Raw genomic sequence first — 26,799 nt, forward strand, 5'->3', positions numbered from 1 at the left:
AGGAGCCCTGGATTCAGGTTAGACTCTTTTTTATTTTATACCACATTAAAATCACCATGAAATCAAAATTGACAATTCTTATTTAAAAAAATAATAATAATATTGCAGTATCTATTCTAAATGATTTATCTGTCCAGATCATTTTTATAATTTTTTTAATTCATATGTTCTCGTTATCATAAGTGATGACCTAAGTATTTGGCACAACCACTGGAGAACCTGTCACTCACAGAGACGCTCACTTCAGAGCCAATGGGTGGAGCTTGACATTCCCCTAGCCCATAACCCTATCGCTAAACATAACTCCACCCATTTGATCCACAGAGGTGGAGCTGGACTAGGTCAAGATCCACCCACTACATCCAAAGAGGGGGAGCTGGGCTTCATTTGACTCTGCAATGAGCACCACTTACATTCAGAGATCTCAGCAATAGCAAACCACAACGTTCCAATATATTCCCGATGGACAAAATCAAGTCCTGCCCTACATTTTTTCAGAAGCCGTTTCATTCGGATGTATGTCACAACAGGGAAGAAAAATACTATGGCAGCTTATGCCGACTTTAAGATTGATATGGAAGATATTGTGTAAATAAAATCTATTGTAAAATGATTAATTAATGTTTTAAAGTAAATGGATGAAAACGGGGGATGCACCGACATGAAAATTTACCGATTTGGCTAATACCGATAACCGATAATTCTTTGTATTTGAAAACCGATAACCGATACATTGACAAATCTAAATTTAAAGTGCAGATTTTTGCTGCACTTGTTGCACTGAACTGTATTTTTCTTTTCATATCCAATCATATTTCAAGCCATTCAAAAACATCATGGAGAACAGTCATCTGAAGTGTCTCAGCTGAAGGAAATAATCCATTAGTTATTGGCTTTAATATATCTGCCAAATTTTCTTATCTCATTCAAAATTATCATATGTTGGCCAATAGCCTACCAATATGGTGGCCGATATATCTTGCATCCCTAATGAAAACAATATATAAGGGTGTATTCATTTTTGTCATTGAGATGACTTGGAAAACGTGTCCCAAATAATCAACCTGAATATATGAAGAAATAATTTCTGTTTGTTCAACATCATTATGATATTAAGGCAATTTGACACACTAATTTGCAACCCATATTTAATTTTGGAATCTAATGTGGTCTATCTGATATGCAGGATCTGTACCATGGCATAGTAGGGAATTGATTGGATGGTTAAAAGTTGGTTCCCAGTGTTAATCACAAAAGCACAATAGAATAGACCATATTTTTTTGCCTATTGTATGGGAAGTACGCGTATTATTATTTTACATCGTCCAGTTATTTGAAGAGCACTTTTTCTTTTGAGAATTTTCAGTGTGGACATACTGGGCCTACTTACAATATTTATCCTATCCTCCTGAGACCCAGAAAAAAAAAAGTTTTTTGAATGTAGTTTTTTTTCATGTCATCACATTGTTTAGAGCATAAGAAACATTTTTGAAAAATAATATTTTATTCATATGTTATGCTCTTTCCTCTGTAGTGGACACCAGGACTAAGTTGTTTAAAAAATAAAATTATATGTATAGGCAAAAACAATGGAATTTTTTTTTCTCAATCACCAATACATTTTGGGGTTTCAGGATTTTTTTTAACCAAAATTTGTATAAAGATGATTCTCAACTATGTTATGAAAGATATAACGGAATGAATTGATACACCATTTTACTTTATGCAATATGTGGGTAAAATGGCCATAAATTAATATTCCCATTCAATGCAATGTATCTATACACTGTATCTAATTTGCACATTAATGTGTTCTTGGAGCAACATTTAATGAAAAAATAAGTGTAATAATTGGCAACATTTTAATAATAATATCTAATATTAAATTGGAACATTGATGTATAATTTATTTCCATATTCACTTGTTGTGTCTCCCCAAATGCCTGATAAACAAGATTTAAGTCCTGATGTCCTCTACAGTGGACACGTATGAAATCAATGCCCTGTTCTGTAACAGAACGTTTTTTTTTTTTTTTTTAAACCCCATAACATTTTCCTGAGATGTCGGTTTATGAAATACAATTTGAAAGGTAGTCCGATTTAAATTATAATTACAATATATTATCATATTTCTTACATTTGATCACTAAATTAATGTCAGACATTTTTAAAGACCAAGGAGAAGTTGTTTTCATGGTGAAACCTCCAAACATTTGGTATCTCTGAAAAGTCCTGAATGTGCTCTTTACAGGACACCCAGGATGTGACATGTGACATGTATGATGCCAGAGAAATTCACTAAAATATAATGTCCACTACAGTGGATAAAAGTATATTCCTGGGTCCCAGGAGGCTATAGAAAATTGCAAAGAATAGTAGTTCACTGTATACAGCCTATGGCCTATAGGCTGTACAGTGAACTACTATTCTTTGCAATTTTCTATAGGATAAATATTGTAAGTAGCCTAGGCCTAGTATGTTCACACTGAAAATTCTTTACTAATATTGTGGTTTTGCTTTAAGTTTAACAATAAAAGTTCACCGAGAACGGGTTTTCACCAAATAAACGTGTATGTGTTGTTTACAAGTGCTTGCAGTTTCAGCACCATGATCTCTGACGTCACGTGAGTTTAAAATGAGGCCGCGCGAGAGGCAGAAACATTCGGCAACAGTGTCGGTTACAGAGGATGAACCGCAGCGCAACGCTCTGACAACACTGGTCAAGTAACGCGAACATTTCGTCGAATGTAATAAAATACAGCCCAGGACTCTTCTTCATATAGTCTGCTATAAACTACTACGAGAAAGTGGAGAGTTTGATTACGAAGACGAAGACTATGGACGAACAGCAAGAAGCGAATTCACATCAGGGAAAGTAAAACGGACCAGGAGAAGGTAGGCTACATATTTTCTATTTCGCTTTTAAAGCCGCTTTAGCCTGTAACTGTTAGTAGCCTAGGTTTAATCTGCAATAAAATAATCATATTCGTAATATTGATAAAGCCTACGCAATGTGTTTCTGAATCATATACAAGCGGTTCAGAATTTAACAGCGTTTATAAATGTATTGCTGAATATCAATTGAAATAGTTTCTCGCATGTCTTAAACATTTTAGCTTTAGACGAGTTTATAAAAATATCCTTTGAACATTATGATTCAAGCATAATTTGAGTTGATTAAACTGGTCATTGAAGGTAAGCTATAGCACATATGGTTTTAGTAATGATCTCATAGGCTACTCTCTAATACCATACGGCATTTGTTTTTATTCTGTAAGCTCGCTAATGAAATGAAATAAAATGTTTTATAGCAGAAAATTAAGTTATTTTTTAATTGATCAGTAGCCTATGCTTTATCACATATAATTTTAGCTAATTTTGGGGAACGACATCGATTGTGTGAGCTGTCAGTTTTGCTCAACCTTACATTACTGCAGTCTATATTTATTTATAAGCGTGATAGATTTTCTCCTATTGCCAAAGTTGACGTATCGTGCACTGTACAGTTCCTCAGCCAGTGTCTTCATTCAATTCAGCGTTTTCTGGGTTTAATTATTTTAGCTTGGGAATGGTTATAAATAAAACTGAATGCGTTGTCGTATGTCAATAAAATAAAATATGCTGAATTAATCTATCCATATTTTATACAGTGTTGTTAACGGAATCTTTTGCAAACTGCAATAAATACAATGCTATGTAATATTACGCTGTCAAACCACTCGTAATATCTTGATGTCTGTGAAACCAATCTTAGCCTACCACAGTAATTTACAAGGGTTGCAATAACGATTTCATTGTAAAACACTTACTGGTATTCATAAGACGAGTTTATGTATGCTAATGAAGACTGAATAGGCTAATACGTCAAGCATTTATAATATATGCGAATTACTGTTGTTTTCAATCAAAGGCATAAAGCATTTGAGACGAGACGACGCGCCGGTCGCTCGGGATCGTCTTCTTTCCATTCATTACTTTTGGTGGAAAGTTTTTTTTAGGCCGCTAGATGGCTCTGTTGAGCAATTTGACAGCCTTATTGAGATGTTTAGAGCCCCTGTTCATAACCAAACAGATGCAGTCCTTTAATTATCGAAATATTGCAAGTTTAGATTATATAGGCTAGCAGAGTCATTTTTTTCCAGTAGCAATATTCCTTTATACAGACAAGAACAGCTCTATATAGGCTAAACTATAATTGGTTGGCTCTTCAGTGTTCAATGTTCACATTTACGTCGCTGTGTGCTATTTTGTTGGACATCATAATCTGATTGACTGTGTATCATTTTTTAAATGTGTGGACAATAAAGATTTTCCATGTCTGACTGAGCTTTCCAGGTTGTTTGGCAGTTGCTTTCTCTCTGGCTGTTAAAAACCAAGCTAAATGTCTCGTAACATCAGCACTATTGACTTTTCTCAATCCAAACTAATGTCATATGACTGACCGACACCCTTTATGGTGTAAGATAAGCTGCGTATTCCGATACTGACGCAAAAGTCAGAGGTTAGATTTTTGCTCTTGTGTTCAAAGTGTGCGTGACCTGCATTAAGTTCAGAATGTGGAGAAACATTATGGATTTTGTTGCATGCACAGCAAATATTTTCATAGATTTGTCTGACTCAGATTTTCAAGATTTGTTCCTCAGTCTGGCAAATCTAAGGCTATGTTTGCCTGCATGTTGGTTAGTCTGCTTGCCTAGACTGCATTACAGCCATCTGTCAAAAAGTCATAAATGTACTTTGCCAATACAGTAATGCAGCTTTTGTTTTCAGTCTTGAGCTTTTAGCCTAATTAAACAGCAGTGTTGTCGAGAAGATATTCATTAGTTCGCTGCTATTTATTCTGGCCAATTATTTCTACAAGAGAAACTAAAAACGGCATTGTTGTGTTTAGTTCCCCCCCCCCCCATTTTTGCCATTTTGTATAAAAAAAATTGCACCTAAAATTAGAATGCAGCTCAGTCTCGAGTCAAGTTATTTTCTGCACTGTTTGCTTAGTATGTTTACAAGGTGAAAAGTTGCAAAACTCTTTGAGATTAAAATTTGGTTTCACCGAATAAGAATGGACCAGTGAATCATTAATAATACAATATTACAGCAACAATATCCAAATAAATGATGCAATCGATTTGCGAGATTTGTGATTTAGTGCAAATATGAAAATAATGAGACTGTTTGATGATGTTGACTGCTTGCACCACTTATCTCCAGTTCAATTTGACCTTGATGTATTGTGTTTTGAGTCCTGGGACATTGTTGTCAAGCCTAACCTTCTGTGTGACTGAGCATGCATGTGGTAAGCAAGACAGGAAGCTCAACAATGAGAAACTGAGCGCTGCTTTGTGTAGCACCACTGGCCTGTGAGCCCTGATTCGTCCTGACAGCACTTAATGACAGGGAAGCAGGGGCATTTTTGGTTTAATTTTCTGAGCTGTTTTGCAAAGTGAAGCTTGAGCCAAGGGCAAAGAAATCTTTTTTCTCTTTTCAATGTTATGCCATCTCCTGTAGAGTTTCCAGTTTCCAGTCTAGTAAACCTATTCAGCTGGAAATCCTGATGTTTTCTTCAATCAATAGTCTTAATTAGTGCTGATTAATGAAGGGACTCTGGTTGCGCATTGCTAATAGTTGTTTGAATTCCCAAGGACGAAGCACTTCAACTTTCTGCTTTGCCTGGCATTTTAAGTTTTGAATCAAATTTAAATTTATGACATGCTTTTACATTTCTGAAAGAGTTAGGCCTGAAGATTTTCAAATAACCGATGAGATTCGTTTTAATTGGTTAGATGTTGGAGATGGTGAATTGAGGCAGTAGTTTTCAAATTAAGATTTCATTAGTATTCTGTGGCTATACACGGACTCGTATCAATGCAGAAAATGAGCTGCATCCTTTTGTTTTAGTATTCAGATTTAAAAAGATTTTATTTTTATTTAACCAGGTTAAATTTGATTGCAACAATATAAATGTGACATTAGTATCACAAACTGTTGGCTTATTTTCGTATTTTATGTCAGTTTCGGCCTTTGCATGGATCTTGTTAGAGGATTTAGATGTTAATATAAGCTAGGAAATTCATGGCAAAGCCATTTTGAGTGATGAGGGATGTTTTACCAAAATGATTTGTGTGTGTGAAGGTAATCTTTAGTGTTTAGCAAATTGCTATGGAAACTAGATGAAATGACCTTGTTTTATTGTGACCCTCATCTGAGTCTTTGCTTTGTCTCCATTAGTGTAAGTTTGCTCATTTTCATGTCATTTTTGTATCTTAATCTTTATTACTGACAAACAGAGATATAGAGAATGGAAGAGATGATGAGAGCTGTTGGATTATAATAGGTGTATATTGTGTATGAAGTGGAATGCTATAGATTGTGGAAAAGTTCTGATTGATTCTTTAATGCCCTGTATTTTATTGTACATGACTTCATATAATAGGCTATATAAAATAGTTTTTAGTGTTTTGCTGCTCTTCAGATTTATCCCTTTCTGCCCTATCGTTGCCATGGGCTCACTTTACAAGAACGATTGACCTAGCTACAAAGGACTTTCCCCCAAGAAAATGTTTTACCTTTGCTAAAACAGCATTAACCACTGAAGTAACAAACTATGTATGCTATAGGCAGGGTTTTCAAACTGTGGGTCGCAGAGTGGAAAAAGTTGGGTCATTTGCTGAAGCTAAATTTACGTTTCAGTGAATGACACGCACACACAGACAGTTTAGTCGAGGCTGCGCAGTATACTGAAATTATCGAAATATCGCAAATGTAGCCTAGCCTACATATCGTAATATGCATATCCCAACGGCTTGCAATAACTGGGGTCATGAACAAAAGACTTCTCTGGACTAAATAACTTTTGTAGCTTTAATAAGAATCAGTAGGCTATATATTTAATTAATACAGTGAAGACTAAGCAGTGTTTTTATTTTTTTGCATTTGATTATTCAGATTCTGTTGTTAAATAAACCTAATGTAGACATACCTGAAACCCTAAACCCCCTGGTTTACACTGACGTCAAAATGACACCTACTTGTTGCTACTTTAAAACGTACTCGGTTACTAACGTAACCTCGGTTCTCTCTAGAGAGGAAACGAGTACTGCGTAAATCTTACGCTAGGGGAAAATCTCTTTTCCGCGAGATACTGAAGCCAAAAAATTATCCTTAATTTTGAAATAATGTAAAACGCGTTGCGGCAGCATGCAGACACAGGCGAGACGGCTTGTGCGCCTATTGGCTGCCCTGCGGCAACTGCAGCAGCCTATCGATAAGGCCCACTCGTGACGTCAGCTCCAATGGGGGCGCTTCGCGCCCAATACGTCACGTCCCGCCAGAATGGGCGTGGTCTAGGGCTATAAACACAGCTTCGAGAGGCTAGCTCACTGGTTTTTCATCGCCGAAGCGAACCAGAGCGTGTGCAGGCACGGCAAGATACGCAGTACTCGTTTCCTCTCTAGAGAGAACCGAGGTTACGTTAGTAACCGAGTACGTTCTCTTACGAGAGGTACTCTCGTACTGCGTAAATCTTACGCTAGGGGAAACAGTGTAAAACGCCGTGCATGCTAAGATCCAGCACCAAAGTCCCAAGGGCAAGTGCCCGGGCTCATATAGTACATGATCATAATGGACTCACAGAGAGCCCAGGAAAGAGTGGCTAGAATAGCATCATTCCTGTAATAATATAACATCTTATAAGGAGCAGTTATACTGATGATGTGTCGTACAGTCAGGGCGACCCCCGGCCTGGACTGACGAATATAGTGGGTCTTACACACTGCCCATAGAGCTGCGCGATCCAACAGCGAGCATTTGCTCAAGCAGTTTCAGTATTCTGGCCCGAACACATCAGGGCAGACAGTACCGATTTTAGACCGAAAGCAGCTTAGCCTGCAAGGCGGGAACCTCTAGGTTATAAAACCTTATAAATGTAGACGGGGAGGCCCAGCCTGCCGCCATACAGATATCTTGCAAGGCAATCCCACTAGACCAAGCCCACGACGAGGCCACGCCTCTCGTGGAGTGTGCTCTGACTCCAAATGGGCACTGTAAGCCCTTAGAGGTATAAGCCAGCGCTATAGCATCAACTATCCAACTGGATAGGCTCTGTTTCGACACGGCAAGTCCCTTAGAACGTCCGTAGAGTGAAAACAAAGAGCTGCTCTGTCTGTCTGAAAACAGACGTGCGAGACACATAAGCTCTTAATGCTCTGACTGGGCAAAGGAAGCTTGCGTCTCCTTCCTCGTCAGAGACCGGTAAGGCTGACAGGGAATGACCTGCGCCCTAAACGGTGTGTTGAGGGATTTTGGAACATAACCGTGCTTAGGTTTGAGTATAACTCTTGAGTCATTAGGCCCAAACTCCATACACGTCGCGCTTACTGAGAGCGCGTGTAAGTCCCCTGTGCGCTTCACTGAAGCGAGAGCCAGAAGAAACACTGTCTTGAAAGACAGGTGTTTAAGATCAATCGTCTGTAAAGGCTCGAATGGGTCACCTTTCATGGCTTCCAGCACTGTAGAAAGGTTCCATACAGGGACTGAGGGAGGCCTGGGAGGATTCAGTCTCTTAGCTCCTCTAAGGAAGACGATGACTAAATCGTTCCTTCCTACTGACTGACCCAGCGTTGTTTTTGAGAACGCTGCTATGGCCGCCACATACACTTTGAGCGTGGAAGGGGTCCTGCCCTTGTCCAACAGCTCTTGTAGGAAGGAGGGAACCTCCGTCACCCCACAGTCTAGGGGCGACACGCCACAAGCTGTGCATCAGCTGGAGAACACTGACCATTTCGAGGAATAGAGACGTCGCATAGACGGAGCTCTAGCCTGCGTGATCGTGTTTAACACTCCGCTTGGGGAGGTCAGCGGGTACCCGTTGATGGCCCAAACATGAAGGGACCACAGCTCTGGGCGCGGATGCCAAAACGAGCCCTTGGCCTGAGAGAGGAGGTCCCTCCTCACTGGCACTGGCCATGGGGCAGTGCTTGCTAGCTGCATCAGAACTGGGAACCAGGGTTGGTTTTTCCAGAACGGCGCTACGAGTAGCACTGAGCATCCTTCTCTGATCCGTTCTATCACCTGAGGCAGGAGAAAGACGGGAGGAAAGGCATAGAGCGGGCGGCGGGGCCATACGTGAGCCAGCGCGTCCCTGCTCTTGGAGAAAAATTCCAGACAGTGAGCGTTTTCTTGAGACGCGAACAGGTCTACTTCCGCTCTGCCGAATTTCTTCCACAGCAGCTGGACTGTCTGTGGGTGTAGAGGCCATTCGCCTGTCGGAACATTGTTTCTGGACAGTCTGTCCGGTCCTACGTTCAGGAGCCCTGGCACATGCGCTGCTCTCGGCGAGAGCAGGTTGCGCTGAGCCCACACCAGGAGGCGTTCTGTCAGCCTGTGCAGGTTTCGGGACCTGAGGCCGCCCTGGCGATTTATGTAGGACACCACTGACATGTTGTCCGAGCGGACCAGGACGTGGTGTCCTCGTATTTAGGGACAAAAACGCGTCAGTGTGTTGTCTACTGCCAACATTTCGAGGCAGTTTATGTGTAGAAGCTTCTCCCGTTCTGACCATTGGCCGAAGAACGGTCTGCCCTTGAGCAGTGCTCCCCATCCCAAGGTGGAGGCGTCCGTAGACACTACCTTCACACTCGAGGAAGTCCCCAGGCTAACACCTGATTGGTACAAGTCGTTTGCTTTCCCAGGTTTCAGAGCTGCGATGCATTTCTGATTGACCTTGAGACGAAGCAGACCGGAAGCCCACGCTCGGCGCGGTACTCGCGCTTTCAGCCAGAACTGTAGCGGGCGCATGCGAAGCAAGCCCAACTGAAGTACTGATGATGCTGAGGCCATGAGACCTAGCATCCTCTGAAATTTCTTGAGCGGGACAGATGCGCCGCAGCGGAAAGAGCTCGCTGCGCGCTGAATGTCTAGTACGCGCTCTGGTGACAGTCGCGCTATCATAGACAGCGAGTCCAGTTCTGTGCCCAGAAAAGATATTATCTGTCTGGGAGACAGAGAACTCTTCGCCCAATTGACCCAGATTCTCGAGGTGATCGAGCAAAATGGTCCTGTGCTCTATGAGCACCGAGTGAGATTGAGCTAGAATCAGCCAATCGTCCAAGTAGTTCAATACTCGCATGCCCTGTAGTCTGAGGGGTGCGAGCGGCTAGAGACAAGCCGAACGGTAGGACTGAGCACTGATATGCCTGGCCCTCGAAGGCGAATCTCAAACGTCGCCTGTGACGTGACGCTATTTGTATTTGAAAATATGCGTCTTTCAGATCTATTGACACAAACCAATCTCCTCGGCGAATGTGCGTGAGGGTTTTTCTGGTCGTGAGCATTCCGAACTGTTGCTTCGCAAGCACTCTGTTCAGTTGCCTTAGATCTAGTATGGGTCTGAGACCCCCGTCTTTTTTCAGTACCAGGAAGTATCTGCTGTATAGCCCTCCTTCACTCTGAGCTTGAGATAAAGGCTCTATGGCCCCTTTGCTCAACAGTTTCAAAATTTCGGCTCGAAGTAGGTGGTGCTACTTCTGTTTTTACCGTAGCTTCGACGCGCGTCACATAGCGGCGAGGGCGTCGGCGAAACTGTAGCGAATAGCCTCTTTCTATAATGTCTAGCACCCACTTCAAAACCCCCGGGTAGCCTTGCCCATGCATCTGCACGAATGGCTAGGGGCTGAATGCGGAGCGCGCTCTGGTCGCTCAGCGACAGAGGGGCTTCGGTGTGCTGTAACATAAGCGTCGCGCTTCGAGGCAGGGGGCGCGCTGATAACGGCGGGCAGATTGCCCGCGCTCGACTCCTTTGCGGTGGTCAACCGAGAGGGGAGGGCTGGGCGAGTCCCGTAGGACCTGTCATGTCTATGTGTGAATGTGGGCGCGGGATAGCGGGCACATTTACAACACTGAGAGCATTGTTCATCTGAGCAGAGCGAATGCACGTTGGTTTTGTTTTTACAGAAACCTTGAGATATGCGGAACGTAGTGTTTGTGGGCACTGGGCAGTGGGCACATTTACCACGTTTAATGCGCAATCGACCTGGGTCGATTTCATGTGCGCGAGCCCTGTGTGACGGGCTGTGTTTCTGTGTAGGAATTTCGTCTACATTCGTAACACCATCGGCCGTGGCCGGGACACCAGAAAATACACTCTTATGGGATTTATCTGGGTAGCCGTAAAAGCGGCGTTTGTGTGCAGGCAAGCGGGCTATTTCGCCGACTTGTTTACTGCAGAATACACTGGAACAGTCGCATTTACTGGAACTGAACGAGCGAGAAGTTGCCATAGAAACAGAAAGCGTCAACATGCTGGCGTTTGTTTGCAGGCGTGCGTGTATTACAGCAGGCTTGTTCACTGCAATATTGACATTTCCAGTCGTCTGAACTTCAGAGGCGGAAACCATAGAAACAGAGTTTGGGTGCAGACGAACGGGTTGTACCACGCGCTCGTTGGCTGCAAAATACACATCTGCAGTCGCCTTTTCAGGGAACTGCCAGAGCGAGAATTGACGGCAAAAAGTGTGTTTTGCCGGTAGACCCGGGATTCGATCGCGGGTCTCTCGCGTGATAATCTGACGATCTACCACTGGACCACAGAGGAAGACACATAGATATTCAGTAGCGCGAGTATTATCAAAGAGCGTCAACATGCTGGCGTTTGTTTGCAGGCGTGCGTGCAAAACAACAGGCTCGCTCACTGCAATATTGACATTTCCAGTCACCTGAACTTAAGAGGGGAATGAGAAATGTGTCAGGAGTGGTCGGCCCGGCCGCAGCGGGGCTAAAAACACCCTTTTCTCCTTTCGCCAGTGACGCACGGGAACCATAGAAACGGTGTTTGGGTGCAGGCGAGCGGGTTGTACAGCGCGCTCGTTGGCTGCAAAATGCACATCTGCAGTCGCCTTTCAGGGAACTGACAGAGCGAAGCATTGGCGGCATAATATATCTGCCGTTAGACCGGGATTCGAACCCCGGTCCCTCGTGTGAAAAACCTAAGATTCCGCCACTGAGCCACAGGGGGGGAACACAAAGGTGTATAGATGCATGAGCATATAAAAGAGCGTCAACATGTTTTCTTCGGCGTTTGCTTGCAAGCGTGCGTGTTACAACAGGCTCGTTTGCTGCAATATTGATATTTCCAGTCGCCTAATCAGGGAACTGAGTTGTCTTTTCGCCGGTGAGTGACGCGTGAATGGGGCGCAAGGGCAGGGTAGCTTTCTTGTAACGTAAAGAAAAACTAACCCCGATCGTCCGCTTCCAGCCTCCCTTGTGAACGGCGCAGTTTGCGCGGCTCGAACAGAGGGAGAGAGAAAGCTAGCCCCGTGACCGTCCGCTCCTGACATCCCCTGTGAACGGCGCGGTTTGCGCGGCTCGAACAGAGGGAGAGCAGGTATCATCCCCCAAGCAGGCAAGGCAAGCGGGCGCACCGGCGAGCTTTGCGGGTTGGGGGGGGCGGAGGAGCAGTCTCGGAGAAGGATGCCAGGTGAGTCCTCAGAGTCACCAGGCAGTAACTGGCTCGCAGTGAGGGCGGTCGCCGTCAGCGAGCGCGAGCGCGAGAGCTGCGTGATCCTCAGGAAAGGGGCGTCTTGAAAAAGACGCCCGGCTCTTTTAGTGCAATGAGAGTGTGTGTCGCGGCGGCGAGCACACACACATACACAAAACACAGTAGCAGAGAAAGGATATAACGCCGGATAGCGCAGCAGGAAGGCGACTGAAGGCGGCGCGGCCAGCGGCTTCAGAGTGTCGACTCGTCCCGCTGAAAGGCTTTTTCAGACGGCGCGGCTTCTCTCCGGGTCCAGCGATGCGAGAGCTTCGCTGAAGAGATGAAAAATCAGTGAGCTAGCCTCTCGAAGCTGTGTTTATAGCCCTAGACCACGCCCATTCTGGCGGGACGTGACGTATTGGGCGCGAAGCGCCCCCATTGGAGCTGACGTCACGAGTGGGCCTTATCGATAGGCTGCTGCAGTTGCCGCAGGGCAGCCAATAGGCGCACAAGCCGTCTCGCCTGTGTCTGCATGCTGCCGCAACGCGTTTTACATTATTTCAAAATTAAGGATAATTTTTTGGCTTCAGTATCTCGCGGAAAAGAGATTTTCCCCTAGCGTAAGATTTACGCAGTACGAGAGTACCTCTCGTAAGAGAACACTGCTGTTCACTTTCAGAAGTTGTAGGGATGCTTTCTTTTGACAAAAAGAATGTAAAACATGTAGCCTATGTAGGTTATATCATTTTAAATATATTTTACACACTTTAAGCACTATCATATTCATATTGCATATCAAATATTGCATTTTTATTCAATATCACGCTGGGCTGCACGGTATACCAACATTTAATAAATAGTGCGATATTGCTTAGGGTGATTTTTGAAGAAAAAAAAATTAGGTCCATTTGTGTTCAGTGCGCAACCATTAAAAATAAATGAAAATGTAAGAAATATAAACCATAAATCTTTGTAAACCATAAAATGATGGATGTAACAGCAGTCAATAAGAATGAGAATGGATCATTTTCTAAATTGGATGGACATATCAAATTTGACCCATCGTTACTTCACTGGAGTTCGCCTAATTATGCATGTATTCTATATTTCATATTCAAATTCTGAATTGATGTAAACAACAATTTATAGGTCAAACCTTAGCCCACACTGTACACATTAACACTATAATGTATTTTATAGTGCATAATATAGTTACACTGGATGCTGTGCAATGGCACTGATGACAGTGCTCAGTAGAGGAAACCTTCAATAGCATAGTAAGGCCTGACCTTTATTCTGCAAATCAAGCTGTTTTCTTAATGAGCTGCCTGATAGATGTTATTTTAGCCAAAACGTATTGAACATTATACTTTGAACAAATACCCTGAGGTCAGAGTGGGAGCATTAAGAAATGTTAATGAAAAATATAAAGCCATTAGCTGAACCTTCTTGGGTCAGCTTCTGCTCTGTAATTGAAAATCTTGATGTATGTTTCTCGTTTCCTCTGATCGCATATACAGAGATTTTCAGATCAAGGACAGCCACAGTTTTCTTGACAGTATGTATCGTCCCTCTCCTTTCCACGTCCTTGTCTCCTGTCTGTACTCAATCTGTATATATTTTCTCTGTGGACTACAGTGTTGCATGTCATCACCTGTCTCAGTATGGCAAATCATGTTCTTTCATTAAGATCTTTGTGTCAGTACTTGTTCTCAACCTCACAGATGTTTTTCTGTCCGTTAAACCAGAGGTTAGTGTTTACTTTTCTGCTGGGAGGAAATTTGAAAGAAGCAAGCCAAACATGTATTTAATAACAGAAGAGTATAGGAATACAGTGCTTGGTTGGCTTTTATGAAATGCCATCTGAATGTACTGAAGAGTCCACACACTCCACAGGTCAATTGTGCACAATAAGACCAACAAAGCTACTTTATGAATGACTTGAACTGATTTTTTTAAATGGTGTGAGATGGTGCTGTAATTTTACCTTGTCATAATGTAAGGGGTTGCATGAAACATGGTGAATATGTCTCTAGGGAACAAAACGGCTCATAGTTGCTGTGTTTGGACCGACTACTCATTAATAATCAAACAATACTTTTGTGCTGCATTTGTCCAACAGAGCACATCAAAGAGAAAGATTGTTTAGACAGTTGTTCGAGCACTTGCAAAGACATTAGTGTCAAATTAAGAAAGCCATTAAAGTCAGCCGTGTATGGAAGCTTGTTTCCGCCACTAAATAAAAAATAAAAAAGGTAATTGCGACTTTTTCTCTCACAATTCAGATTTTTTTCGCGCATTTCTGATTTTTTTTTCTCAGAATTGGATGATATAGGCCTAAACTTGCAGTCAGAATTGCGAGATATAAACTCACAATAGCGAGTTATAAAGTCTGAATTGTGTGATATAAAGTCACAATTGCGTATACAGTAAAGTCAGAATTGTGAGATATTGTAAGTCAGTCTTTTTTCCCTCAGAATTGGACTTAATAATTCAGACTTTTTTTCTCAGAATGCGAACATGCAATTGTAACCCTTACGAAAAAGAAGTTTATTCAAGTGCCCTATTATTAGTATACTTCTTTTAAACTAAAAATAAGAAAGTATACTTTCAGTCTACATTTTATATACTTCTCAAAAATATACTTTATGTACTTCTCAGAAATATACTTAAAATTACACTTAAGTATAGGCCTACTTGACTTATACTGAGAGAAAAGTCCAAGTATATTTGGCCTGTATTTGTACTCAATCTTTTGATCGAGAAATACTGTAAAGTATAATTAAGTTTTCAAAGTAAACTTGGCTTGTAGTTGTGTTAACTCTTTTGATCGAGTAGCCTATTAAATATTTTTACATAGTTTTTTCATACAGTCTTATGAAACTTACATTGTTTGAAAATATTGATTAGAATATTGATATAAAACAGATGTTTCTAATTCTGTGTATCTGAATTTTTGTGTAGGCTAGTCCACTGAAAGTGTACATAGGAATTTACTTTAATTCTACTTTACTCTTTCCTCACCATTGACTGAATTTTCCAGTTATCCATGTTTTCACTGTTATACGGTAGGGGGCGCTATGATACATCTTCTAGTACAGAATCTCCGGATCAAAACACAAGAGAAGAAGAAGCTGAAACAAGCGATAGAATATTGCTCACTTAAATGTAAAATAACGTGATCATCAAACATTAAACAGCGTGTAAATCAAAACTGCTTAGTGGTACCAAATGAAATGAAGCGTAACCCATGAAGAGAAAACGACTGTGAAGCTTTGGGGGTGTTGGACTCGAGTTTACTACTGTTACACTTATAGTACACTTAAACGTATACTTTTATATACTTATACTTGAACATTACTTAAGTATATTTATTTTTTGTTAGGGGAGTTATAAAGTCAGAATTGTACAATATAAACAATTTTTTTCCTCAGAATTGTACTTACTGTATAACTCGCAAAATGTGAGTATATATCTCACAATTCTGAGAAAAGAAGTCAGAATTGTGAGATACAAACTCGCAATTGTGAGAAAAAAAGTCAGAATTGCGAGATATAAACTATAAACAATATTAAAGATAATTGCAACTTTTTATCGCAGAATTCGGACTTTTATTCAAGCAATTGCGAGTTTATATGCCGCAATTATATCCTCAATTGTGTGAAAAAAGTCGCAATTATCTTTTAAATTGTTTTATTCCATGACAGAAACAAGTTTCCATAGCCGTGAGACTACTATATGTTAATATAATTGGGGGATAGAGTGGCAAAGTAGTTCCTAAATTAAATACTTTATGAAATAAATGTAACCAGGCAAGACATGGAAGAGATTAGAAAATAAGACAATAAGAAATGTTTCTTAAGCACCAAATCAGCATATTAGAATAATCTCTGAGGGATCATGCGAACTGACGACTGGAGTAATGATGCTGAAAATTCAGCTTTGCCATCACAGGAGTAGATCACATTTTAAATGATAATTCACAATATTACTTTTTTTTATGTGTTTTTGATCATATAACTGCAGCCTTGGTGAGATTTAAAAAAATTATAATTTAAGTCTTATCGACCACAATCTTTTGAACGGTAAGTTACGTATTTGTTTTCAACAAGCAGCCTGAAGGGTCCAAGTACTTCCATGTACAGCCAATTAGAGGAAATGATAATACTTAATTTGATGAAGGTTTAAGGTTTTCAACAGCTAGTTTGTTCAGAGTGAAACAATCTTTCATATCTTATTGCAGTTTTTTTTCTGTACAGATGATGAATAAGTCACACAATCGTGAGTTCAGAGGGAACAAGAATAGAATCAAATAAAGATCGGCTGTGAGCATCTTTAAGCAAAGCTAATTAACAAGCACTGATGTGAGCTTATAGTGAGGCTCAATAGAGCTTGTCTCTCTGATGCCAACTCCACACCTCTTAGCTGCGATTCTGCCGGGTCCTGAATAATGCACTCATCAGGTCTTTTGCCGGTGGTTGCAATGACAAGCAGCTCTCCCTCGAGAATCCACTGACTTTTTACAAATACTGCTGATGGTCCTGCTTACATCTGCCACTTATCTCAATCAGAGGGGTATTACCATAAAGACCAGCTCTCAGAGCCGCACAGCCTCCCTGACCTGCTCTCGGAAGACGTAAGATGTCGTCACACCCCAGGACGCTTCTTATGAGGGATCATCGCAAGCGGCTGGAAACTAAAGCGGCTCTGTTTTGTAATTGAAGTGGGTAAGGGTCATCGTTTTTAATGCAGCTTATAAATCTTTCCTTATATTGAAAGGTTACATTAATGCAAAATTGAGTAGCTCACAGAAACCAGGCCATCTGCTTGTTGGCTCCACTGGATCTTTGGAGTTATAGCATCATTTTGGATTTGGATTGAGTTGGTTATTCATTAACATTACAGGCTTTCAGTTACGGCACCCATTATGAGCACTATAGCCCAAGGACTTCATCCAGCCTTTACTGTAAACCAAGAGTGCCCCTGAATTGTATATTATGAGAGTCATAATTTACCATTGCAATCCCAGTGAGTGTGTCCCCCATTAACTTTATGCTTTTTTGCTTCAAGCTATTCCTGTCCCAGCACTCACAATGGAGAGACCTAAACAAGCTCAGTGTAGCATGGATCCGTCTTGTATAGTGAGACATCTTAATGGATTTACCGAGGGTGATGCTAGGTCTGTTCCTCTCTGTACTTCGTGTTCCATGCGTTCTAGTCGGTTTGCTGTTTCCCTTTTAGTCCTCTATTGACGGTAGCTCTCAGTTACTTTTGAGAGGTTTGTGTACAGCCGTTCTTGAACCATACTAATGGGTAAGCCTTGTGAATATGTCTGAACTTATCATAAAAAAAATTGTTTTTACCCAGCATGCTCTCTTCTCAAGTATGGACTGCGTGATTGGTAAATTACTATTCTCAGCACAGGCTCCGGGAGTCGTTAGAGTTGAACCTGCAGACGTCTCCATCTCTCAGGAGAGAGGACATTAGCCATTCTGCGTGAGCTGCTTCACTCCACACCCTGCAGGAAACCTCTTTCTTTATTCTGTTAATATTTTCTCTGTGAAGTGGTAAAATGCTGCACATTGGCTGTTCATTTGACTGGAGTTCTCAAGCAGCGAGAGTTGCGTTGAGTTTAATTTCCTCGTCTAAACCCCGCTGGGGCCCTGGGGCGGGATCACCTGGGTGGAAATTGCTTTTGGTGTTTCCTTCTGTCCTGTCCTAGACCAGACAACTGTGCTCAGGGACATCTCAATTGAACTTGTAACAGAGAACAGCACAGTGTGTTTGATGACATCCAAAGGTCTGAGCAAAAAGGAAAACAGTTCTCCATTATCTCCAGAACTGATGGTGCAACTCTCTTTTTTGAACTTTTAATGAAACAAGAGCTTGTTACAAAGAACTGGTACTAGCTTTTAATAATTCACATAAATTATAATGAGTACACAGTTCCATATACACAACTAATGTGCATGTGCGGCCAATTATATAATCTTTAATGAAAATCTAACCTCAGCCAAGAAAGCTCTTTTCATTCCTTTCACATGGGAAAAGTCTCAATGAAAAAAAAAGCACGGGACATTTATGCCTTTATATTTTGATATGCTAGAGGCAGCTGATTCTGAGAAGTGACCTACTGTGACCTTTAATGGTATGTAGTGCCATGGGCATTTTCACAGCTTTGATTTTCTTTTCTGAATTGCAATTTGTGTATGTATGTGCGTGTGTTGTTGACATATCAGTCCACCTACCAACATATGACAGGGGCATACAAGACCACCTTAAGCCATAGTCCACCCAAAAATGAAAATTCTGTCATTATTTACTTACCTAGGTGTCATTTCAAACCTGTATAACTTACATTTTCAAGAATATTTCATTTGCTTCTGTCAATAAATGTAAAGTTATTAGGGACCAAAACAATATTAAACCCCATTGTTTGTATGCTCTACAGAAGAAAGACAGTTATACAGGGTAGGAACAACATGAGAGTGAGTAAAAGATAAAAAAAAAAAAAAATTTTGAGTGAAAACATCTGTTGAACCACAGAAACATTAGTGGAATCAAGTTCTTTAAGTGCAAGCTTTAAAGAAATGTCATTCTCTTGAAGTTTTGAGAAACATTTAGTTATTTAGTTCAGAGCCGCATTATAATGCATGACTCCACAGAGTCCAGATGCTTTTTTTATTGCAGTTTGTATTGTACTCAAATCCGTGTCTCCCGAGTCAGCGGTCATCAGAAGCACGGTGGGATATTAGATTAGCTTCAATCATGCTGAACAGTCCTGTTTGAATGTCATTTATTCTTTGCTCTGTCTTTAACTCTAAACCCAGAAGTACTGTTGGATGCCTCTCCCTCCCCCCGCACCAGTGGGTGTTATGGGCCGTGATGGATCTGTAGTGTTATTGGTGCGATGCACCATGTGCCACTATGTAAAGCTCCTTTGCTTATTCAGCAGCAGGGTCTTTAGCCTGCAATCAATGACAGCTATAGGCAGGGCCGAGAACATAGAGCTGTTAAAACCACACCTGGGACATGAAAATGCAGAAGAGCTGCCCTATCAACAACACCTGCCAGTCATATGAATAATTCAGTGATCTCTGACCAGGCCACTTTTACTCCTATCAGTCTTGCTTATGTGAATGGAGGTGGTGATGAGAGCTACTACTTCTGGTAACCGTGGATTGTCCCATTACCTGTCTTTTTGGAGTTAACGAAGGAGAACAGATAGAGTGGTACAGTTACCGGTAAGATATCGAAAGAGAGACTGTGCATAAGAACTTGTGTTAAAAACCATTTTTGGGACTCAGCTTTAAATGTACTGAGAGCAGCTGTGTTTTTAAGGGCCACTTCATGGGGTCCATGTTCACATTTAAGGTAGGATCTAATCATTTGCTATTGTAGCTGCTATTTTGCTTCTACTGCAAATTACACCTAGACTAGACAAATTTACCTTTTTAGATTTAATAATTGCACTTTTACCTTGAAACATTCTTAGAGAGTTTTGGCGTTAAACCTTTAAAAAAATTGTGATTTAGTTTGTGAGTGGCTTACCTTGGGCAGGGTTCATTTAATCATTAATTTTGAACAATATTTGAAATTAATTTTAGAGAGGAATGTCAGAAAGTTCTATCACGTTCATGTAATTAGTGATGTTGGAATTCACACAGTTGGGCTTTAATTGGCAGTGATTGTGAGGAGCAGGGGCTGCATGGGTTGTTTAATTGGAGCCTGAGTGATGGCGGTAATGGCTCATTTGTTTGCCTGTGTGTGGTGAGGGACCCCTCGTAATGACCTGTGTGGAGGAAGCCGCAGCGTTGGAAGAGGTGCGAGATTAATTGCACTACCTCACTTCGCGCAAGATTGTTATAATGTTCCTCAGACGATTCTTCTAAGATGTTCTACTATTTTTTCCTAATGAATTCTCACATTTTACGTCACTCTCAGCCCAGTTCTGAAATGCTTGTGTAAATGCATACTGAATTTGTGTGCGTGTATGTGTATGTGTATGTGTGTGTGTGTGTGTGTGTGTGTGTGTGTGTGTGTGTGTGTGTGTGTGTGTGTGTCGTGCACTCTTCTCCATCTAGATGTTTTAATTGGACACTTAAATATTGGCAGAGGTGTCTTCATGTTTAGTGCAAAATAAGGTCTCATCTGAGAAAAATTAACTTTCCTGTCCTGTCAGATGTCAAGGGGGTGGTCATACTACACTTTTCATTCCATTGACTTGCACCACTGGATTACTGTAATGCTTTATTAGCTGGTTGTCCTGCATCCTCAATAAACAAGCTACAGTTAGTCCAAAATGCCGCCGCTAGAGTTCTTACGAGATCAAGAAAATATGATCATATAACACCGATTTTATCATCACTGCATTGGTTACCTATAAAGTTCTGTATTAATTACAAGGTATTGCTACTGACTTATAAAGCCCTAAACGGCTTAGCTCCAGTCTATTTAACGGATCTTCTATCGCCCTATAATCCATCGCGCTCTTTAAGATCACTAAATTCAAGGCTTTTGGTCATACCTAGGATATCCAGAACCACCAAAGGAGGGAGAGCATTTTCACATTTGGCTCCAAAACTCTGGAATAGTCTTCCTGATACTGTTCGTTGCTCAGACTCGCTCTCCCAGTTTAAAACTAGATTAAAGTCGCATCTCTTCAGCCAGGCATTCATATAATCCCACAGTTCAAACTACAATCCGGCCTCTAGCTCATAAATGCCAGAGGAGAACTGGCCCCCGACTGAGCCTGGGTTCTCCCAAGGTTTTTTTTCTCCATTAGGTCACCTGATGGAGTTTTAGGACACCATTAGGTCACTTGATGGAGTTTTTCGGTTCCTTGCCACTGTTGCCTTTGGCTTGCTCAGTTGGGGATATTTTGGGGATATTTAATTAAATTTTAACAATCAACAAATTCCTCTTGAAACAAACTTTGTTGTATTATTTTAATTTAATACTGTGAAGCTGCTTTGATACAATCTGTATTGTGAAAAGCGCTATACAAATATACTTGACTTGACTTGACATTCAAATTCATGCATATGCGGGAGACTAGAAATGCAAGCTCATGTGAAAAAGTCATTCTTAAGGCCTTGTCCCAAATGACACCCTAAACAGCCGTGGTCTACCTACGAGCCTGCACTTTTGTGATGTAAGTTTCGAGCTTACGGGCTCGGCAAAAGTGCACATCAAGGGTGCATATTGACCACAAAGGGGGCACTCGCGAGCACATTTTATGAAACATAAAATGACAAATGGGACACCATACAGCCTCGTGGACGTAAAGGAGACACAAGGAAAAATGAAGCGAGCGCGCCATTATTTTTGGGACCATTTTACTTTAATAGTGTGCTTGTGCATTTGCAGCCTTGTTGTTTTGTGCAAATGTAAGTTCAAGTTGTAATATGGTGTTTATTTTGTGTAGGCCTCTATCCGATTGATCTCATATAGGATGCATTTGGTTAAGATTTAACACTCTATAAACCTCACTAAGCTTTATATAGGTGGTCAGCTTCAGTGCGTGCAGCTAAAAACAGCAATGCACGACTAAGAAAATAGGGACTGTGATATTACATAATATTATTAAGAGAACAATATTGTAGTAAAACGTTGTGAATTATTTAAATTTAGTTGCCTTGTTTCTGCGCGTTGCTCCAGGAAAAGCACGTCCACAACATGAGTCACACATTCTGACTACCACGTAACTTAGTTCAAGTTCACTTGTACATTCGCATCATTTTTTGCAGATATTATTTGTAATATTATGTTTATTTTGTATATATATATATGATAAATCTAATTTAGGATGCGTTTTTGACCAACCAACTAGCAAAGGGCTTCAGTTTATCGGTGTTCATTCAGCGCTTCAGCTTCAGCGCGCGCAGCTCAAACAGCAATGCATGACTAATAACTATGATTGGGACTGTCATATTACATAACATTATAATGATACACTATTGTAAAAAATTGTTCTGAATTCATAGAGTTTAGTTTCCGTGGAGCGCGTCCACAACAGGAGTTACACATTATGACTAGCAGGCATCTGAGGTGGCGTTGGTGACAGTTGCATTAGTCGTTATATTTGATTATTAAATAAGTCATTTAATTAAATGATCAATCACATTGACTCATTTTACAATTTTAATAGCCCTTTATTTAGACTAAAAACCGTTCGCATTAATTTGGTGAGGAACAGCGTTTTGAGCAGCATTTGCAGACCATCATGCAACGCATATTGCAGTATTAAGGCTATAACTAACGATTAATCGATCAATTGATCATTAATTTTAAAGGCCGATCGATACTGGGAATTTGTGTAAATTGACATCCCTGGTATCCATCATGGATTTCTAAATGTCTGTTACTTGTAACATGTTAACTTCCAACACTGCTGAAGGACATTGAGGAGGACATTGCAATGAATTAAGCATGTATATTTAATAGTGTGGGTACAGTAGATGGAGAGAATATGTCACCTCTTGTAAGCCATGGGCACATCAACCTTATTCTCTTTTAAGTACTAATGCCGTATTTCAAACACTTATGTCACAATCAGGTTTTTACTTCCCTGTCGATGGTGCAGCGGCAACAGTGCCGGTTAATAAACCATTAGATCACAGCTTTGACCTTGAAAAAGTCAAAGTTTTGGGGGGAAGCAATGTAGCAAGCTATTTTTGAACAGTGGATTGTTTTGTAGAATTCACGATGTGTCCAGGAATTTAAGTCAAAGCATTTAAGTCACAAGCACTTAAGTCAAATTTTAAAGATCGGCCTCCACGCTGAGGGACACCATAGATCAGTGCCCTCATTTGTTATTTCTGCTGGATGTTTAAATTTAGACTGAATGCATTTATCTGTCTTGCAAGGACTAAGCGAAGATGGACAGCTTTACTTAAATCAAGTTTGAAGCAAATGTGCCGAGGCTGATCTGGGTGTGTATTTTGTGTTCAGAGCTCATTAATAATGATTTGCTGAATGTAGGATAGAGTCACCCGTAGCATGGTTTTGGATAGCTGTATAATGCCTTTTCCCTCTCTTGTCGGCTTCACACACCACTTATCAGAAGACATTTGGGACAGGCTTCCGATTCCATGCCGAGCCTTGCGCGTCCTCGGACGCTGACACCAAATAAATGAAGACGCAGAATGGACTTGGATGTTCAGTGTTGGAAGGGCGACGGCTGAGGTGTGAAACCACTGAGCTGTAAAATTGCCCTGGCAGACATGCTGTTGTTTCAGCATTTCATGGCGAGCCGCTCAGCCTGCTTCCCTTCCTCTCTGTATCTTTCCTTTTCACCTTTTTTCTCTACACCCATCTCTATACCTTGCCCTACATACGCTTGTGCTGACTTAAACCCTGGCCCGAGAGTCCGCTGGAACTATAAAGCAATAACCGATCGCCTTGTTTTGGATGCACTGCTGCAAGGCTCTTCAACCAGACCCTAAGAGCTTTAATATTCCACTTTCATTTCTGTCTCAAGGCTGAACCTGCAAGCGCAAAGATGTTTCCTATACAAACATAGCGCTGCCTCCTTCGCCGAAACAACATTGATTTGTTCTAATTTGCCTGATGACATGCACCAGATGCATATGATCCTATTATTATGTGAGAAGTCACAGGGAAAGTAATTGACCGGGTTGTGGCGAGCTTGTTTGTCACTTGCTGGGGGTTTGTGGGGAGACAAGAGGCCCCTGCTGTTGCCCTTTGACTGGGGCAGCGGGATGTCGTGTCAAGGTTTAAGTGGGTGTGAAGCTTATTATAATATGATGACTGGTCAATTACTTGTTTTATTCATTTTCACAGAATTACCAAAAAGGAAACACAAACAAATTTGTTTGATTGCAGAGAGACTGTAATACGACCTTATCGACTTCTTGATGATTTTATTGTGTTTGTTTTAAGGTTTCTTTCCTCTTCATATTTCTTTCAGACTTATATAGACATTTTGAATCAGTGGAGCAGCACTGATATAGACATTTTGAATCAGTGGAGCAGCACTGAGTTCAGGAAGAAGGGCCTCAGTCACTTGCTCAAAATAAGTCCAATTAAGACTGTAACACTTGGTGTGTTTGACACAAGAAAGGGCGTGCCATTCAGAAATAGCAAATGAACACAAGGTACATTAACTGGCAGAGAGAGCTGTTAAAAATATATCCCTCATTAGTGTTGATCTTGTCTGCTATTTTTTATTTATTTTTTTGCTTTCAACTTCAGGCTATCTTGTTTTCAACATCAATGATAATTGTAATCATTGCTTTCTTTGTATTTATGCTTAAGTAAAGTTGTTGTTACAGTATATACTTTGTAGCCTTTCATTATAATGCTGTCCTATTATAATGAGGACATAAACAAACAAAAAATTAATAAAAAATGCTACAGTTATGTTTTGCATAGAACATTTAAGGCACTGCTTATGACTACTATAAATGATACATAAGCAATGCACCATTATTCTGTTCGGTACTGGTAAGCCGTTAATTATATAGGCGAATGTTTCAATGTTATCAGCGATATTACAATTTTTAAAATTCTTTCTGCCAAAAAGAAATGAAAAGTAAAAAACTAAAAAGCTAATTTACTACCTATTTAAAACCTATTTTTTAAACGCTACTACTGAATTTAAGAATTATAAAGTTATAATGTACTTATAATGTACATAAAAAAATCATCCATTTTGAGATCTTCTAAAGATTACATTTAACATAATTATTAATGGGTTAGTTAACCCCCAAATTAAAACTCTTTCAGTTTCATCATTCATACATTATCGTTCCAAACCTTTGTGGCTTTCTTTTTTTCTTCTGTGGAACATAAAAGAAGATATTTTTAGGAATGTCTCAGTATATTTGCCTCCAAGCCACACCTGGCTCTTTGACAAAAATCATGTGACTCGCCAGGTCTCTCACCCTTTACAACATATGATCGATTAAAAATTAGACGCATTACTAGAGATCAGTTCCCTTTCGAAAGGGAACTCTACACTACGTCAGAATGACGCTATGGGGAACGCCTCAGGCGTGACAGGTGTCTGAAATAAATATCAACTCACGTCAATCATGTTGACCGGCGACAGCCCGTGAATCATCAGCTTGATTGATTAACGCGCGACCTGGATGTATAAAGGGGAGCCTTGCACACATGACAACATCTTTTCGTCTTCAGGGACTGTTTGTCTGTTTTGAGAATATCGCTGAAGCGCGCGGGAGGCTCTCGAGAGAGCCTCTTGTGCAAACTGTGAGCTTTTTTCATTTAAAGATGCTCCGCTCTCGTCGGACCCTTTTCTCGAGGGAGGAGGGTTCAGCATCTGAGCCCCTTGGTGCGCGCGATCTGTGAAACAATACTGTTTGGGTACAAGGCGTTCACAGTCAGTTCCTGAGTGTTCATTAAGAAATATCTCGGCGCGCGTGAGAAAAAAAAAAAAAAAATCCGTGCGCTGTCGGATGTTTCAACCTCGCACCTGTTGACTTTCTTCTCGAGGGATGAAAGCCAAATATATTTTAACGGCTCGTTTCTCGCGCTTGCCGAGGCAGTGTGTAGACTACGAGAACGTATACATGTTAAAACAGTATTGTCTGGTGATTATGGCTGCATTTAATTCTATGAATTAAAATGATGGAATATTATCTGATTTTTAAGAAGTTAGATATTTAGTAATTCAGCCTATCATCCAGATCGCGTTATCCAGTGTTTTTGGCTGCATTTTAATTGAGGAATTAAAATGATGAGCAGTGAACAAAAAGAGCAGGTGTAATTCTGGTCTTTTTGTAAAATATGAAATTAACATATTTCTGTTTCTTTTCAGACCACGTCTCCTTTTTTAGAGTCTGGGGCAAAATGTTGTGGGTAAGAGAGTAAATCTAAAGATTTCTTCGATGGTCAGGTAGTAGGTCTTATCAAGCCTCCTTGACCAGACAGTCCCCATTTTGCAACCGGACAGCGCTTGGGCCTCCCTGAGGTGAGCTCCCAGGAATTGACTGTCAAGGAGTAATGTGGTTATCAGGTTATAGGCCTCACTAGGCCTTCCTGAATATGAGCTTCCACATACTATGGTTGAATGAGCTCCCACATATTATGGTTATCAGGTTATAGGCCTCACTAGGCCTTCCTGAATATGAGCTCCCACATACTGTGGTTATCAAGTTATAGGCCTCTCCAGGCCTTCTTGAATATAGCTCCCATATAATGTGGTTATCAGGTCATAGGCCTCACTAGGCCTTCCTGAGTATGAGCTCCCACATACTGTGGTTGAATGAGCTCCCACATACTGTGGTTATCAAGTTATAGGCCTCACCAGGCCTTCTTGAATATGAGCTCCCACATACTGTGGT

At 40.9% G+C, this 26,799-nt stretch overlaps 1 protein-coding gene across 2 annotated transcripts in view; it reads left to right on the forward strand.

Annotated features, from left to right (window-relative positions):
• The first annotated feature begins 2,679 nt into the window (after positions 1-2,679).
• Positions 2,680-26,799, forward strand: part of megf11 (multiple EGF-like-domains 11) — a 130,894-nt gene continuing 106,774 nt past the window's right edge. For both annotated transcript variants that reach the window (XM_082181861.1, XM_082181862.1), the window contains exon 1: positions 2,680-2,895. The gene's annotated coding sequence lies outside the window, so the exon portion shown is untranslated. The remainder of the gene's footprint in view (positions 2,896-26,799) is intronic.

This window comes from Leuciscus leuciscus, assembly GCF_965113295.1.
Source record: "Leuciscus leuciscus genome assembly, chromosome: 10".
Taxonomy (NCBI): Eukaryota; Metazoa; Chordata; class Actinopteri; order Cypriniformes; family Leuciscidae; genus Leuciscus; species Leuciscus leuciscus.